Below are 19,936 nucleotides of genomic sequence, written 5' to 3' on the forward strand. Positions count from 1 at the left end.
CACTGAGAGGATGGGAGGTAGCCACTGACAACGGTGAAACCCTTGCTTAAGCTTGCCATGGAAAGGAGTAAGAAGGATTGGATGAAGACAGTAGGAAAGCAGAGAGACGGAAGGGAAGGCATCTTCATGCGCTTATCTGAAGTTCCTACCAATGAATTACATAAGTATCTCTATCTTTACCTTTTTGTTATTTTCGTTCATCACCATTACCATTTGAGTTTGCCTGACTAAGATTTACAAGATGACCATAGCTTGCTTCAATACTAACAATCTCCGTGGGATCGACCCTTACTCACGTAAGGTTTATTACTTGGACGACCCAGTGCACTTGCTGGTTAGTTGTGCGAAGTTGTGTAATGCCATGGGATTGAGCTACCACGTTTTTGGAGCCATTACCGGGGATTATGAGAGTTGTGAAAAAGTATTGTTCACAATTTCGCGCACCAAGAGTAAATACTAATATCGAACTTGGGATCAAACTAGGAATTGAGGCTAAGGAGAAAGTTTTAGACTATTTTTGTTAGTAACCAGAATTTTCGAGGGCGAAAATTTCTGTTAGGGGGTAGGATGTAAAACCCGAGAAATTAATGAGTAATTAGCCGATAAATTAATAATTAATTAGAGAGGTTAGAAATATTAATTTTATAGTTTAATAAAATAAAGCTAATTAAAATAAGAATTTTGATACTAATTTCAAAGAATTTGGCCCAAGATTAGGCCGAATGGGCCAAATCGGGCCCGAAATAGGCCCAAGGCCCAACCTAATCAGCCCACACACGTAAATAACACAGCTTCCCCTTCCTCCTTCCCTTCATCCACGCTGCAAACAGCTTTGGAGAAGCGAAGAATAACCCAATCCCTAACCTCCCCTTCCAACCTCCATATCTTCTCACTCCGAGCTCTAATCGCTGCACCGTTTGCGGTCACGCGACCACCGCATTGAGCTCTACAATTCAACCGGAACAATTTCATAGGTAAGTTTCATTTTTCATCTCAGCATCTCAATCCATATAATTTTCAAAAATTATAAAAGTGGTGTTGAGATTTTGTGGGTTTTGGTACTTTAGGTTCAATCTAGCTTGCAGAACCTGTTGGGTTTGGTCTGTGGGTACGGTAAGGATCTTGAACCCTAGTTAATTTCTTGAATTTATGTATTGGGTATTGAATTTGGATTCATATGTGATGTATATATGTATTAGGTTGTGTATATGTAATTAGGGATTGAAATTGTGGACATTGGAATCTTGGTGGAGGTTGAGTACTTGTGCTTCGGTGAGTTCTTGATCCTTGGCCTGTGTTTGGGGGCAAAGGGCATTGGTGAGTTGTCTTAGAAAATGCGTGGAAATCAGCCAAAGTATGATTTAGTTTTCTTGTCTTTAATATTTAATGTTCTGTGAAAACATAGGCTAGATGACCATATGGTAGGTTGGAATGCACGAATGTGTTTAATGCTTAATAAAACTTATGATGGATATTGAATAAGTATGTGAGAGGTTGGATGGTATTTGCTCGATAAAGATGATGAAAATGGTATATGAGGTAATTAAGAGAGGAAAGTGACATTGATAATGATGTTAAATAATTGAGAATGATGAGATGAGATATAAATCACTGTGAGATTGAGAATGATCAATTGTAAGAAACGATTGAATAACTTGAGCTTGGGGCATTGTCTTCTCCATGTTAGCCGGGATTTTTCCTGTGGTATTTATTGAGAAAGTGCAGTAGTGTTGCGAGTATGCCAGAGTTGCATATGTAAGCTAAAGATTGAACATTATTGAGTTTGGGGTATTATTTTCCCCATGTCAGCCTAGGATATTGTTTTTCCCATGTCAGCTTGGGATATTGTTTTCCCCATGTCAGCTTGGGGTGTTGTCTCTTCTCCCCTTGTCAACTTGGGATTCATCCCATGGATATTATTGAGCTTGGGTCCTTCTCTTGCCTATGTCAGCTTGGAGATTCTCTCCATGGTGTATTTTTGAGCTTGAGAACATGTGGGTATGGCTACATAACCAATAGTTGATATCAACGGCCAGTAGGATAGGCATGCATCATGTTGCATTTGTTTGCTTTGTTTAGGTGTGCATAATTGTTTTGGTTTGCCTACCTGATAAATTCTCTTTAACTGATAAATGTGATACTTGCTGTAACTGTTCTTTAAATATGTTTACCTTGTATTTGCTTGGGTTCATGATTGTCTTTCTGTTGAGTACCTTGGTGGTGGACGGGTGAAAATGTTGAATTGATTTAAAATGGGCCAGAGGCCAGATTGAGTTATTTGGGCCAGAAGCCGAACTGGTTTGATTGGGGCCATAGGTCATAACTGGTTAGGTCAGTGGTAAGGTTTAGAATCAAGTAAGACAGTAAGTGGATTGTAATTTGAGAGATTAAGCTATGATTGAGTTAGAACCTTAAGAACTTTAGATGTCTACCCCTACGTACCGTTTCTGTTTTAGTTCTTTAAGAATTATAATCTGAGTGTCGGCGTTCTAGGACTGACTCGGGAAAATAGGTTGTCATTTTTCTATTTTTGTTTATTTTTGGGTTTATGACTGTATATGTACGTATGCTTTGGCCGGTTCTAGCTTCACGGGCCGAGTCGGAAGCCTTGCTATATGTATCTTTGAAATTCTTCTCTTGTAGTTATCGTTTACGCGAGTGATGCGTGTAAGACCTAGAAATTTTAGAAGAACTTATTTAGAGCTAATTTTGATTCATTTATCATTAAGCATTTTAATCGCTGAAATTATTTTATTAAAGATAATTAAAACAAATTTTGATTAATTGAGTTTAAAATAATTTAAGATTTTATCTGATTTTATAATTATCGAATTATTTTCTATATTTAAATTATAAAATTTAGCAAATATAAAATAACAAGAATTTTATAGGATTCGGTTTAAATAATTGAGATTTCAAAATTTAATACTAATATTTTTGTAAATAAAGAAAATTAATTATGTTACCTTATAATTTCAATTAGAGTATTTGATTTCAAATCAATTAATATTTTGATACAATAAATAATATTTTAGAATAATTTTAGAGATTTAATTAGTTTCAGATTAATCCAAAAACCCCAATTTACCCAAAATTCATAATTTCACTTTTGTCCCAAATTAAACCTTAATTCCAAAATTAAATTCAATGCCTAACTTTAACCAAATTAAACCCTAACCCCACTCATCTAACCCTAGCTGCCATCCATTTTATTTTCCTTAACCAACCTATGGAAGAAAGAAACAAAATTGAAAGGGGAAGGGGAAACAGAGGAAAGGGAGAAGAGAGAGCGCTTGGGATCAGAGAGGAAGAGAGTGACAGGGAAGAAGAGAGGGATTGGAAATGAGGGGATCACGTCCTGCCGAGTCGCCACCACCATCACGTCATTGTGGTCGTCGAGCCACCGTTGTGGACCTAAGTCATGGAGAGTTCATGAGCGTGAGAGAGCGACGTGGACGACGAGAGTCATGAGCCTGGGACTGCCGCGACCATCGCAGCACCACCATTCTCGCGCCAGTCCCTGCCGCTATCAGTGATGAAGCCCGTCGCCGCCATCCGCGCCTTTGTTGCTGTCAGAACTGCACGCCGCCACTGGAAGGATCTTCGTTGCCGTCGTTGAAGCGAACGAGAGAGAAGGAGACATGGAAGAAAGAGCCGTTGAAGCGAGTTTGCTGCCATCGTGTCCTGCCTAGCCACCATCATCGAAGCCTCATTGCCATTGATTAAGGGTGTTATCGTGGAGCTCAAGGATAATGCGCAAAAGTTGAGTGGAGCCGTCTTTCTACTACTGAAATCATGCTTCAATTTCTGCCCTGTTCTACTCGGATCCATTCTCTATTCTGCCCTACCCCTGTTCCATTGGGGTTTGCTGTTCTTCATGGTGAGACTAAATTTGTTTTGCTTCGTTCACCATGATAATTTGTTTTAGTTTCACCTAATAGCCATTTCATGTTACTTTTAATTAATGCAGAATAAACTGTTGTTGTTTGGTGTTGATGTTGCTGCTGTTGCTACTGCTGGATTCTAATGCCATTATTGCTGTTGCTGTTAATTCGGAATACATGGATTTGTCACGTTTGAATCCTGAGTTTGGTTAATCGAGGTAGGGGTGCTTTCCTTAAACTCATTTTATTTCCAAGAATTGTTATAAATCGATAATAATGCAAAAACTATATTTTGTGGTTTTGTAAGTCTTATGGATTGAACTCAGTTTCTTTGAATGGATGTAAATGCTTGTTTGAATGGTTTATTGATTGATTGAAGATATTTAGCCGGATTTTAATTTGGTTTAAGATTATTATGAAGATGATTGGATTCTGGCTGCTTCTGAATATTGTGTTGGAAAGTTGGTTTGATAAAATACTATGAAAAATTATTTCTGGGTTTAAAGTTAATTTGATATTGAAAATGAACCGATATTGGAAATGGATTCTATTGAATTATTGGATAAGATTCTGAGATTTGGAAATGATTTTTGGTATTTAATTTAGTGTAATTTATTGGAAACGGTTGAAAAGAGTTTGAGAAATAGTTTGGATGGGACCCAAGATGGATGGCAGAGTACAAATTTTAGAGGAGATGTTGCTAAAATTTTTATAAAACTATGAGTATTTGTTTGAAGCATTCTTTAAAAAGAAAATTGGATTTAAGAATCATATTATTTGATTTCAAATTATTTCGAAAAGAATTACGTTTGAGTTCGATTGTTGAGAAAGTAATTACGTATATGATTTTGACTTATTAAGAAAAAGTTTTATGTTTTGTATATGATTTATTAAGAAAAGATTATTCTTGAGTTTCAATGTACTAAGAAAAGGATTATATTTTGAGCGTGATTTGTTAAGAAATAAACTATTTCTGGTTTGGAATTATTGATGAATGGAATGAGAGGTGTGATAATGAAGGATAATGATTGAGTATGATTGAGGTATGTGGATGAATGAGACATGATTGAGAATGATGTGGATATTTATATTAATGAATTATAATTTAAATATTCATATGGATTATATATTTGAATTATCTGATATACGAGTTTTCCTGGGTAAAGTACCGTGGCTTGCCACCACGTGTTCCAGGTTGAGACTCGATACTCTGTTGACCCTACAATGTAAGGGTGACCGGACACTTATAAATTCCCAGGAATGGTACCCCCATTGAGTGATTTGATATATATATATATGAGAAAAAGCTATGCATAGACTCATAGGGATGTGCATCGGGGGATTGTCTAATGGTTAGCAACCAGGACATGTCGGGTTGGTTGTATAACCGACAAATGAGCTCATAGGACAGGCATGCATCATATACATTTGTATGTTTCACTTGAGTTTGAATTTGTTTTGGTTTGCCTAATTGCTAAACTGTTATTAACTGGTATTTGAGCTATTTGCTGTAACTACTATCTATACCTGTGCTTTCCTTGTCTGTTTTGCCTGTGTTTGTTCTGATGTGGTACTTTCGAGATTATTCGTGATGAGATGATGATTGTGTTGATTGATTATGTGATGTGTTGAAAGCTGTGATTGGTTTCTGATTGAGTTATTAGTAATATATGAAAAATCAAGTTGCTTCAGCATAGACTTAATGAACCTATACTTGGAACAGGTTGTTGATTCATACAGTCTAGGAAACCCTCTACTGAGAACCCTTTCGAGGATGATGTTCTCACCCCCTACAGAATTTCTTTTCCAATAACAGGTTCAAGAAGCTTTGGCACGAAGTCATGATTCGAACTACGGAGCTTTGCATATATATGTGTGTGTGTGTGTGTGTGTGTGTGTGTGTCTGTGTTTTCCTTTTCTATTTTATGATTTAGTTTTAGATTTTATTTTACCCCTCATCATTTGTCATTTTGAGAATTTAGAGGGGCAGGACTTGTATATAAGAAGTTTTGGATAAGTTTATGTAGTTGTTATTACTTGAATATAATATGTGTCTGTGTGATTTTTAAAGTAAAGGCTTCTCGCTTTCAGAATTAAAAATTGGGTTCATATTTACGAAGGCTCAATATTAAATAAATATAGTATCAAAATAAAGGATTAAAGGTAAGTAACACCTGAACTTTTAGTACAATCATGAGGTCTTAAAAGTAAGGGTGTTACATTATGGAGTCAGAGCAGTTCATCCTGATTAGAGCCTTGGAAATGGACTGACTATGCTTCATTGTATTCTTTGAGTGTCTGTCATGTTGTAGGTCTTGTCCAAGTAACAAGAATTAGAATTTTATGCACATGACTGCCTATTAATTAACATTGTTAGCTTACCGTTGCATATCTATTGATGTTAAGTCTGGCCAACTTAATGTTGATGGCTCATGTGAACGGGAAAGTTAATAGGTTATTATAGGCGAAAAGGAATTGATAAGTAATGGGTAATGCGAGTCACGTGGTTCGCGGATTCTTGAGTTTGCTTTTCGTGCCTGGTTTCGATTTATGATTCTTGTTTACGTCGCTTAGGTTGGCATATTGTTTCTTTTTTTACTATCCTCATTGAAGTTCCTTGACTCGGATTCCTTTCTTGAACCATGATTGATCATTCTCCGACCGTATTTCATTATTCGTCCATAACCTTGTTAGATTGTATTCTTAAGAATTTGCTTTAGTCTTTTAAAAATATCTATCTTTACCATTGATTATACTCTTCTTCAGGAATCCTATGCTCATTGATCTGATCTTGAACTTTTTTTGGTATGATACATGATCCTTCTTGAGCGATTTGAACCTTGAAAATTATGATTCGAACTAAGCTAACTTTGTAAATTGATTCTTTTGCTTCATGTCTAATGTATACCTTTAACTTACTATATTCTTGATTATCTTCTAAATTCTCGGCATTATAATTCCTTGCCTTGAATCTCTCTACGTAATCTGTGTATCTCCTTGACATAATCTGAGCTTATTTTGGATTGGAAAAGTTTTGAATAGATCTTTTCCCTACTTAATTGTGTTTATACGTAATCTGTGTATCTCCTTGAATTTATATGCTTTTTGCCATTATTTTTAGGTAGTTTTTAGTAGGATCTAGCTACTTTTAGGGATGTTTTTATTAGTTTTTATGCAAAATTCACATTTATAGATTTTACTATGAGTTTGTGTGTTTTTCTGTAATTTCAGGTATTTTCAGGCTGAAATTGAAGGACCTGAGCAAAAATCTGATAGGAGGCTAACAAAGGACTGCTGAAGTTGTTGGATTCTGACCTCCCTGCACTCGAAATAAATTTTCTGTAGCTACAGAACTTTAAATGGCGCGCGCTAAACTGCGTTGGAAAGTAGACATCCAGGGCTTTCCAGCAATATATAATAGTTCATACTTTATTCGAGTTTAGACGATGCAAACTAGCGTTCAACGCCAGTTCCATGCTGCATTCTGGAGTAAAACGCCAGAAACACGTCACAAACCAGAGTTAAATGCCAAAAACACATTACAACTTGGCGTTTAACCCCAAGAGAAGCCTCTGCACGTGTAAAGCTCAAGCTCAGCCCAATCACACACCAAAGTGGGCCCCAAAAGTGGATTTCTGCATTTAGACTTATTTCTGTACACCCTATTAACTAGTTTAGTATAAATAGAACTTTTTACTATTGTATTAGACATCTTTAGCTTTCCTTAGATCATTTTGGAAGACTATTGATCACGTTTGGGGGCTGGCCATTCGGCCATGCCTGAACCTTGTTCTTGCGTATTTTCAACAGTGGAGTTTCTACACACCATTAGAGAGCATGCACAAGAGCCTGTGCATCCACATCAGCATGAGATCCCTGAGATGCTTCAAGGGATGTATTTTCCTCCCCAAAGCTATTGGGATCAATGACAAACTTCTCTTGGAGAATTGAGCACCAACATGGAGCAATTGAGGATGGAGCATCAAGAGAATGCTACCACCGTCAATGAAATAAGAGAAGATCAAAGAGCCATAAGGGAAGACCAAGGGCTTTGAGTGAAGAGCAGCAAAGGCAAAGGAGTAACATAGAAGAGATCAAGAATCACATTGGATCCTCAAGGAGGAGCACTAGCCGCCATAATTAGAGGTGGACTCGTTCTCTTTTACTCCTTTCCTATTATTTTTCTGTTTTCTGTATGTTTATTAATCTGTTCCCTTGTTCTAATTGCATGATCATTTGCATTTGATGTCTTAAAGATGTAAAATGTTCCATATATCTCTCATCTTGCTTAAAAGAAAATTTTTATTAAAAAGAATTGAGAGATGCATAAATTTCAAGTTTTATAATAAGACTAGTTTAATTATTTTGATGTGGTGTCATATGCTTTTGTTTTCTAAATGCATGAATAATCAGTGCATATTTGAAGTTAAAATTTATGAATGTTGGCTCTTGAAAGAATGATGATGATAGTGAAATATTATTGGCAATCTAAAAAATCCAAAAAATTTGATTCTTGAAGCAAGAAAAAGCAACAAAAAGAAAAAGAAAAAAAAGCTTGCATGCAAAAAAATGGCAAAAAATAAAAGACAAAGCAAGCAGAAAAAGCCAAAAGCTCTTTAAACAAAAAGGCAAGAGCAAAAATCCAATAACCCTTTTAACCAAAATGCAAGGGTAAAAGGGCCCAAGGATTTGAGCATCAGTGGTTAGGAGGGCCCAAAGGAATAAAATCCTGTACTAAGCGGTCCAAACAAGCTGTCCCTAACCATGTGCTTGTGGCATGAAGGTGTCAAGTGAAAAGCTTAAGACTAAGTGGTTAAAGTCGTGGTCCAAAGCAAAAAGAGTGTGCTTAAGAACTCTGGACACCTCAAAGTTGAATCACAATTTGAAAAGGTTCACCCAGTTAAAGTGTCTGTGGTATGAATGTATCTGGTGGTAATACTGGAAAACAGAATGCTTAGGGTCATGGATAAGACTCTAAAAGTTATGTTCAAGATTAAAAAACAACTTAACTAGGAGAATCAATAATATCATCGGGATTCTAAGTTCCTAAGGATACCAACATCTTTGAGTTTCAGTGGATAGTGAGATGACAAAACTATTCAGAAGCAAAAAGCTACTAAGTCCCGCTCATCTAATTGTAGCTAAGCTTCATTTGAAACTTAGAAATTTATTGTATCTTAATTTTCTTTTTATCCTACTGTGTTTTTAGTTGCTTGTGGACAAGCAACAATTTAAGTATGGTGTTGTGATGAGCGGATAATTTATACGCTTTTTGGCATCATCTTCGTATAATTTTTAGTAGTTTTTGCTTAGTTTTTATTTTAGTGTTAAATTCACAATTTTGGATTCTACTATGAATTTTTGTGTTTTTGTACAATTTCAGGTATTTTCAAGCTGAAATTGAGGAGCTGGAGCAGATGTCTGATTCAGAGACAGAGAAAGCACTGCAGATGTTGTCCGGATCTGACCTACCTGCATTTAGAAGAGCTTTTTTGGAGCTACAAAAGTCCAAATGGAGTACTCTCAATGGCTATGGAAAGCTAACTTCTAGAGCGTTTCTGAAATATATAATAGTTTATACTTTGCTTCGGATTAGAAGGCCCAAAACTGGCATCCAACGCCATCCTACTGCCCCAATCCAAGTGTCCAGCGCCCAAAAAAAGAGACCGGCGTGCAAATGCCCAATGAGAACACCCTAGCTGGTGTTCCACACCCAAGGGACCTCATAGCACGTGGATCTCATCAAAGCCCAGCCCAAATAGTCACCAAGTGGGCCCCAAAAGTGGATTTTAGCACTAAATAGATTATTTTACCCTTACTAGTCATTTATTTAGTATTTAAGGGATTAAATTTATGTTATTCAAACCTGGAAATCATAATCTTTGCATATCATACACGTTTACCATTGTATTTTACTTCAGTATGAGTTTCTAAACCTCCTAGGTTGAGGGGAGGAGCCCTGCTGAGTCCTATGAATTAATAAAAGTATTATTATTTATCTTCGATCTGTGTTTGATTAATTCTAAGATGTATATTCGTTCTTCATCAATATGAATGCGTTGAACTGGAATAAGGTTATCCCATTCTACATGAATTCAGAGTGCGTCTTTCATCGGACAATGACGAACCACCAACTTGAATATACGTCTCTCAGACAGCTAATCCAAGACTTCGTTGGGGATGTCTCGAGACATCAGTTCAGCCAATTTATGAGGATATTAGGGTCTCTGTGGTAAAGGCTAGAACCCAAGGTGCAACATTCTCTGATCCGGAAGATCCAACCTTATCTGTGGCATTTTGAGTAGGATCATTAACGAGAATGGACTATATGAGCTTCACTTTCAATAAGAATTGGATCCGTACTAAATCTGGGATTCAGATCTGGAGGAGTATTGGCAGTGTTCAAACTAGTGTCAATCACATACAGCCTGCCATTAAAGAAATCACCCACAAGCAAAGAAGACAGTAGTACCAAAATTAATTCAAAAAGACAAAGCAACTCCAATCCTTAACCCTATTCCTATTAGTATTTTCTACCCCCTTTTGCTTTATTCCTATTACTACTTTTAATCCTAATACAAACTTCATATATAAAATAAAATCGACAACCTTCTGATCTGCCAGACTAAGAGTTGCAAGATTACCATAGCTTGCTTCAAACCACAATCCTCGTGGGATCGACCCTGACTTGGCTCATGTATTACTTGGACGACCCAGTGCACTTGCTGGTACAGTTGTACGAGAGTGTGGGGTGCGTACATACCAGAGGCAAGGAAAGCATAGCATATGCTGTCAGAATCAGACCTCTATGCATTCAAATGAGCATTATTCTGCAGGTACAGAGATCTTAATGATGCTTTCTCAATGGCGTTGGAAAGCTAACTTCCAAAGTTCAAGCAATATATAATGGTTTATACTTTTCTTCAGATTGGACTGCCAAAATTGGGCGTTGAACACCTAAACTACCCCCTTTCTGGCATTCAACGCCCCAAAGGAAGCAACCTCCCAAGTTGAACGCCCAAACTGGCGTTCAACACCACAAAGGGAGCAAGGAAGCAGCTTATCTACCCCCTATAGGGTGTTGGATGCCTACTCCCTCAAGTCAGAAGCCAAGCTCAGTCCAAACACTCACCAAGTTGGCCCAGAAGTGGATTTTCACATCAATTTACTTAGTTTACTTCATTTTTGTAATTCTTAATTATTATTTTAGTATATATAGAAGAAAGATCACCCTTGTTTGGAGGACTTTTAGATCTTTTTCAGCTTTTTATCTTTACATTCGACTTTCGAACATTTCTCTGATTCCTATGAATTAATACAAGTACTTCTCTATTTCAATTAATGTGTGATTCTATTCTATGATGCATTGTCGTTCTTCATCCTTATGAATCTCAATTTTACATGAGTTTTTACAAGTCCTGACCCGGATAGTATTGAGCTACAGCTTGAGGATGCATCATGGGTTCCAACAGAATTATCTGGATTAATTGGGAATGTGATATATAACCCCGTTAGTTTGGGGCAATTGAGGTTTCTGTGGCTCTAAGGGCTAGAACCATAAGAGCAGTAGTCTCTGATTCTGAAGATTCGACCTTGTTTGCGGCGTTTTGAATAGAATCACCAATGGGATTGCCTTGCGCGTACTTCACCCTCTCCCAGATTGATCTTGTCCATTTGGATGTTTTGTCTGGACCTAAGCAGATTAATGACCACGACCTATGGCTTAATCACTTACAGCCTTGCCATTGAATGGATTATTCATCGTTGAAGTAGAGAGTATGATGTATTAATTCAGAAGAAGAAGTGTCTCTGAAGCCTTAACCACTGCTAATTACTGTCTATACGTTCGATTGTTCTTGCTTGTTTATGCACCTACAACAAACAACTACTATCCTTCTATTCGCCTGACTAAGATCTGTAGGATAACCACATATTGCTAAATCTGACAATCCTCGTGGGATTCGACCCGCACTCACCTGAGATATTACTTGGACGACTCGGTGCACTTGCCGGTTCAGTTGTGCGAGTGTAAATTTTGCACACTGACAAGAAGACTTTTGCCGGTAAAGAATTTCATAAAAATTGTCACATTGTAAGTATAGTTTCTAAACCAACAGAAAATCCTTTTGTATAAAAACTTGGTTGTCACTAAAGCAAACCCAATAAAATTTATAACCGAAGTATTTAAACCTCGGGTCGTCTCTCAAGGAATTGCAGGGAAGTATGATTTATTATTGGTTATGGAAAAAGGTATATTTTTGGGTTTTTGAAATAGGGAACAGGAAAAGTAAATTGCAAGAAATTAATTTGAATAACTAATAAAACTCTTGGCAAAGTATGAGAACTGGAAATTCTGTCCTAGTTATCCTTATCACTGGCGATGAGAATTGTTTATTGTTCCCACTTAGTTAACCCTTACCAAATAAAGGAAAGTTAGGTGGACTAATCAGTTTGATTCCTCAAATCCTAGTCAACTCCTATAGAAAGACTAGCGTTAGAGGGATCCAAACCAATAAGCAAATTCCAATTATCAATCACAAAGGAGTCTGATAACTCGAGTGTCACCAATTACTCAACCAAAGCCAAAAGGGGAAAAATCTAAATTATTTATATAAATAAAAGAAGGTTTAATTACTCTGTTGGTCCCTATATTTTCGCAAAATTTTCAATTTGGTCCCTATACTTTTTTCTTTTTAATTGAGTCCTTGCACCAAAATTTTTTTTAATTGGGTCCCTACACTTTTTTTTCCTTTTATGTAGGTCCTTATACCAATTCTTTTTTTTTTAGTTGGGTCCCTATAAAATTAAGCCAATTACTACTAAAAGGGACTTTATTGAAAAAAAAAATTTAGTGCATGGACCCAATTAAAAAGAAAAAAGGTATAGGGACCTAATTAAAAATTTCACGAAACTATAGGGACCAACAAAGTAATTAAACCATAAAAGAAAGCAATCATAAATCTAAAATACCTCAAATTATATTAAATAGAAACTCAAATCCTAACATGGAGTTCATAAACCAATATTAACAAACTAAAATAATAGAATAAATAAAAGTAGAAGAGAAATTAAAGTAAAAGAACATTGAACCTAGAATGAAGAAGAAGTAAACCTAACCTTTAAGAGGAATCCTAATCTTAAATCCTAAGAGAGAGGAGAGAGCCTCTCTCTCTAGAAACTACATCTAAAACCTAAAAATTGTGAATTATCAGCCTATGCTTATGAATGAATGGATTCCCCCACTTTATAGCCTCTAATATGTGTTTTCTGGGCCGAGAACTGGGTCAAAAATAGCCTAGAAATCGCTGGGGGCGAAATCTGCCACGCTGGTTTTTCATCACTGCAACGCGTTGATGCATGGGAATTCGTCTCTCAACAAATCTCCCTCGGCAAGTATACCGAATTGTCGTCAAGTAAAAACTCACAATAGTGTTAGGACAAATCCCACAGGGATTGATTGGTCAAGCAATTTTAATTGGAAGAATGCTCTAGTTGAGCTAAGCAGAAAGTGGATAGTGAATTGCAGAAAATTAAATGGCGGGAAAATAAATGACAAAAAATAAAGTGCATAATCTTAAATGAGAAATGGAGATGATTAGCATGAAAGTAAATAACAGAAAATAAAGAGAATGGGTAAGATCAGAAATGGAGAGTTCATTGGGTTCAGGAGGTATTGTATTCTCCGGATCAAGTTCATTTTCATCTCTTCCTCAATCAATGCATTCGTTGATCTCCTTGGAAATCTTAAGTGACTGAATCCCAATTCCTTGGCAATCCAATCTCTCTAAACTTGAACAATTTTCCAATTCCTTGATTTAATTGCTCATGGGAAGAGATGAAGTTTGGTCACTGATTATACCACATGTATTTCCAAATCAAAGTGTTGGTAAGGTTAAATGTCACAATACCCATCCAAACCCTAATTTGGTCCAACATGAGAAAGTATTTCTAGCATGATCTCCTCATCCCTTTTCCAAGGCTCAGAGGAGATCCAATTATGGAGAGTTTCTTTCCCAAGATAACAATCCAATTAGCTGAAGATCGAAAGCTTTCTAGTAAAATCAAGAGAAAAGAAAGAAGAAGATTAATGAAAACTATGATTGATCCATCAAATTACAACAGAGCTCCCTAACCCAATGAAAGGGGTTTAGTTGTTCATAGCTCTGGAAAAAGGAAATAAAGAAGAAGAAAGATACATTCTAACTCTAGAAGTTGCAGAAAAGTAAAATATACAGAGTGTAGTTTTCTCCAATGTGCCAATCTCCTTTCTAGTTCAAAACTACCCTTATATACTACTCTTCTTGGTCTTCTAGTCAATTTTGCAAGTCTTGGATATGGGCCTTTGATCTTAAGTTGAAGCAGTTGGGAATCTTCAGTGGGCTCAGCTTTAGTTGTAGAGAGAAAGTGATGTAAGCATGGACTTTGGCTTGGGGCGTTAGTGGCATTAACGCTAAGTGACATTATGGGTTCGAGAACGTTAGTGGCACTCACTTTTCTCACTAACGTTCCCACCACATGGCCTACGTTAACTCCAACGTTAGTGTTACTAACGTGACCACTAACGTTGCCTTACAAACCTTCTCAAGCATTATTGGGACTCACCTTTCCCAATAACGTTGCATTGTGCCCCTAGCCCCCACGTTAGAGCTCACGTTAACTAAGTTAACGTGGCTTTTAACGTGGTTATGTCTCATCTTCGTAAGCATTATTGGGACTCACCTTTCCCAATAACGTTGTCTTGTGCCCCTAGTCTTCACGTTAGAGCTCACGTTAACTAAGTTAACGTGGCTCTTAACGTGGTTATGAATGCCATCCCAAAGTTAGTGACAAAGGTGAGTGTCACTAACGTTGGCTCATCAATTTCATTCCACATTAACTTTCACGTTAGTGGTCTTAAGGTGACCACTAACGTGGGCAATGCAAGCTTGATCCAACGTTAGTGACAAAGGTAAGTGTCACTAACGTTGGCATTGTTCCTCTCTTCCACGTTAGAGTCCACGTTAACTTAGTTAACGTGGCTCTAAACGTGGTTCATTGCCACATCTTGGAGCGTTAGTGGTGATCGCAATTACCACTAACGTTGGAGTCCTTTTTTGTCTCCACGTTAACTACCACGTTAATGTAGTTAACGTGGCAATTAACGAGGCTCATGATGGCTTCGAGGGCATTACTGGTGTTCACTTTTCTCATTAACGTTGCACACTTATCCCTATTCCACGTTAGTACCTACGCTAACTAGGTTAACGTGGATGCTAACGTGGCTCTTCCTTGCTTCCTTTGTCCTGAAATTACACAAATAAAGTGCATCAAGGTTCTAATCCAAGTCATGAAATCCTGCATCATCCATATTAACCTTCAATCTTTGCATAATTCTCATGAAAATAATGTAAAATTCATAATATTTGTCTAAATCAAGATGTAAGTGTTCTTTTACCCAAAACTTACTTATTTCCTAAGAAAATGCATGAAACTACCTTAAAACATAAAAGAAAAGGTCAGTGAAACTGGTCTAGATGCCCTGGCATCACAACACCAAACTTAAAGCTTGCTTGTCCCTAAGCAAGTACTGAAACATGAATGTTGAATGAAAAGGCAAGAGGAATGAATCATTATTGTGGAAGTTAAATCCTTAGTTTTATGGAGTTTCATGCATAGCAACTTAGGTTCATTCCTTTATCAGATTTCAGACCTTTATCATACCTTGAACACTTGCTTACTTACATCCCCTGAGACTTCCTAGTTATTGATCCAAAGTCTCTTTCCCCCATACATACACACTACAGGCACATGGTTTGTTATTTTTCTTTCTTGAGACCTTGGTGTCCAGCACCTCTTTGGGTTACTAAATGTTCTGTAGCAAGGGTTACTCTTGATAGTAGACTTTCAGCTGATAATCCCGAGTTAGTTAACCCAAGTTACCAAGTGATAAGGCACTCCTGAGAGCTTATTCATCCAAGTAAATCCCCTATACATGAACACCACAGACACATGACTCCATCTTAAACCCTTAGTGCCTAGCATTGTTTCTTATTGTGTTTCTTTCCTTTTTCACTTTTATTGCTCTTTCTCTTTTTTATTGGGATCTTATTATTTAGTTAGTCTCAAAGGATGTGTTTCAAGCATAGGATTCAGGGTAGATATTTGCCATCTTTCCTTGTTTGGTGAACCAACTTAGCTTACTAATCTTCCTACCACAAACATATAAAATTTACTTCACAAAATAACTCCACTCTTGTTTTTCATAACATTTCTTTTCATTTGGTTTAAGGGACAAACATACAAGTAAGCAAGATGAAGTTGAAAACCAGGGACACTAGACTAGTAATCATAGACTTTAACAACAATGAAACTTAAATGCATAATTGAAAATCCTAAACTACTATGGAAGCATGTTCTATTTCATACATGATTTTCCTTATTTAAAGCTTGAAAAGGTAGAGAACAAGGAAGAACTCCTACTTCAACTCTAAACATTATAATGAAGCAGAGTTTAGTGCAATACAACCTCTTATTGATATCTTATTTCTTTTCTGTCAGCATCCTTCCTGCCCTTTTAGATGTAGATGTTTTAAGAGGTTGATTGAATTCTTGAGAGGATTTGAGTGGAAGTTGTTTGTCCTCCCAAACACTTGAGATCTCGTTAGCCTGCATGCATGCTTAAAAGTTCTTGGAATTCAATTGGTGTGTGAACACCAAACTTAGTTTCCTGCCTACTAAAATAGGTTAAATTCATGCAAGGAACCTTATGTGCTTTTATTAAGCAATTGACTACAAAACAGACATTAAACTATTGTTAGGTGGTTTCCTGATTGGTTGGAGCTAGTAACTAGTCAATCCAAGGATTCAGATGTGTTCCTTAACACATTCCTTGATGGAGTACCAACTTAGAATCACACATTCACCTTTGGATTGCTATGGTGTGGAACACCAAACTTAGCTCCTTGCAATACAGAGAAGCCACTTCACCCTTTTATTAAACTATTAGGAAGAGAAAATTACCTCTGGTTGGGTTGCCTCCCAACAAAGTGCTTTTTTAATGTCGCTAGCTCGACAGTTGCTTCCTTAGTTGAGATGGTACTTCAGTTTGGGGCCCTCCCCTGTGTTGCCTAGGTAGTGTTTAAGTCTTTGTCCATTCACTATGAACGTTCTCTTTGAATCTTCCTCCATGATCTCTATGTGTCCATAAGGTGAGACTTTTGTGACAAGAAAGTGTTCTGACCACCTTGATTTGAGTTTTCCAGGGAATAGCCTCAGTTTGGAATTGTAGAGGAGTACTTGTTGCCCTTCTTCGAAACTCCTTGGAGCCAGTTTGAGGTCATGCCTCCTCTTTGCTTTTTCCTTATAGATCTTGGTGTTTTCATAGGCTTGAGACCTAAATTCCTCCAGTTCTTGTGACTTCAGAATTATTTTCTCACTAGCAGCAATGCTATCAAGGTTCAGCAATTTGAGAGCCCAAAAGGCTTTGTGCTCCAACTCCAGAGGTAAATGACATGCTTTTCCATATACCAGTTGATATGGGGACATTCCTATTGGTGTTTTGAAGGCTATCCTGTATGCCCAAAGAGCGTCATCTAGTTTTTTTTACCAGTCCTTTCTAGATGCTCCCACAGTCTTTTCTAAGATCATCTTTAACTCTCTATTGGATATCTCAGTTTTCACGCTTGTTTGGGGGTGATAAGGTGTAGCAACCTTATGTTTCACCCCATATCTCATGAAGAGGGCTTCTAGAGGTCTGTTACAAAAATGGGTTCCTCCATCACTAATAAGGGCTCGTGGGACTCCAAAACGGCTAAAGATATTTTTCTTGATAAAGTTCATGACCACCTTGTTGTCATTTGTTGGGGTTGCAATAGCTTCCACCCACTTAGATACATAATCTACTATAACTAGGATGTATTTGTTTGAATAGGAAGTTAGGAAGGGTCCCATGAAATCGATTCCCCACACATCAAACAATTCGAGCTCTAGGATGAAGTTTTGTGGTATTTCGTTTTTCTTGGGTAGATTTCCAGCCCTTTGGCACTCATTGCATCCCCTTACTAGCTCTTTTGCATCCTTGAAAAGAGTGGGCCAGAAGAACCCACACTACAATACCTTGGCTGCAGTCCTTTCTCCTCCGAAGTGACCCCCAGAGCAAGAGCCATGGCAATTCCACAGGACTTCTCGTCCTTCTTCTTCTGAAATGCACCTTCTAAGAATCCCATCTAAGCACTTCTTGAAAAGATATGGCTCATCCCACACGAAATACTTAGCATCATTAATGAGTTTTCTTCTTTGGTTTCTGTTGATTCCTGGGGGTAGATCTCTAGTTGCCTTAAAATTTGCAATGTCTGTAAACCAGGGTGCCTTGTGAACCAGCATTAATTGTTCATCTGGAAAGAACTCATTTACACTTGCTTCGTGTGTGCTGCTTTTCTCACAAGGGATTCTAGACAGATGATCTGCCACTTTGTTCTCCACTCCCTTCTTGTCTCTGATTTCAATATTAAATTCCTACAACAACAAAATCCACCTTATCAATCTTGGTTTTGAATCTTGCTTAGCAAACAGATACTTAAGTGTTGTGTGATCAGTGAAAACAATTACTTTAGATCCAATAAGGTATGATCTAAACTTGTCAAATGCAAAAACCACTGCCAGCAATTCCTTTTCAGTGGTGGTGTAATTTTTTTGGGTGTCATTAAGGACTTTGCTGGCATAGTATATAATATGCACCAAATTATCTTTTCTCTGCCCTAACACTGCTCCCACTGCAAAGTCTGATGCATCATACATCAGCTCAAATGGCAGGTTCCAATCAGGTGGGGTAATGATAGGAGGCTGAGGATAGTCTCTTTTTTAAATTTTTAAATGCTAGCATGCATCCCTGGTCAAATACAAATGGGGTGTCTGACACAAGAAAATTACTCAGGGGCGTGGCTATTTTTGAAAAGTCTTTTATAAATCTTCTGTAAAAGCCAGCATGAACGAGAAAACTTATAATTTCCTTGACATCACTAGGTGGAGGTAATCTTTTAATTAGTTCCACTTTAGCTCTGTCCACCACAATGCCTTGTTTAGAAACCTTATGACCGGAAACTATTCCTTCTGTCACCATGAAGTGACATTTTTCCCAGTTCAGGACCAAGTTGGTTTCTTGGCATCGTTTTAATACTAAGCCGAGGTTATCCAGGAAATCAGGGAATGAATCTCCAAACGCTGAAAAGTCGTCCATGAAGACTTCTAGGAACTTTTCTACCATATCTGAGAAAATAGAAAGCATGCAGCGCTGAAAGGTTGCAGGCGCATTACATAGCCCAAATGGCATGCGCCTATAAGCAAACACTCCATATGGGCAGGTAAATGATGTTTTTTCTTGATCTCTTGGATCAACCACTATTTGGTTATATCCTGAATAACCATCTAGGAAAGAGTAGTAAGTATGTCCTGCAAGTCTTTCCAGCATCTGATCCATAAAGGGGAGTGGGAAGTGATCTTTTCTCGTGGATGCGTTGAGTTTTCTGTAGTCAATGCACATTCTCCATCCCGTGACAGTTCTTGTAGGTATAAGCTCATTCCTTTTGTTAGGCACCACTGTGATTCCTCCTTTCTTCGGAACTACTTGAACGGGACACACCCATGGGCTGTCAAAGATTGGGTAGATTACCCCTACTTGCCACAGTGGTGCACGAATTTGCAATCCGTACAACTAACCAGCAAGTGCACTGGGTCGTCCAAGTAATACCTTACGTGAGTAAGGGTCGATCCCACGGAGATTATTGGTTTGAAGCAAGCTATGTTTATTTTATTAATCTTAGTCAGGATGTCAACAAGGTTATTTGGATTCAATTGTAAGAAGTAAAAGTGTTTGGAATAAGTAATTGTTACTTTATTAATGGAGAATATGTTGGGGTTTTGGAGATGCTTTGTCCTCTGAACTTCAACTCTTCCTTGAAATCCTTTTCCACACACAAGGCTCCTTCCACGGCAAGCTGTATGTAGGGTGTCACCATTGTCAGTGGCTACCTTCCATCCTCTCAGTGAAAACGGTCCAGATGCTCTGTCACAGCACG

Source organism: Arachis duranensis, chromosome 3, assembly GCF_000817695.3.
Source record: "Arachis duranensis cultivar V14167 chromosome 3, aradu.V14167.gnm2.J7QH, whole genome shotgun sequence".
NCBI lineage: Eukaryota > Viridiplantae > Streptophyta > Magnoliopsida > Fabales > Fabaceae > Arachis > Arachis duranensis.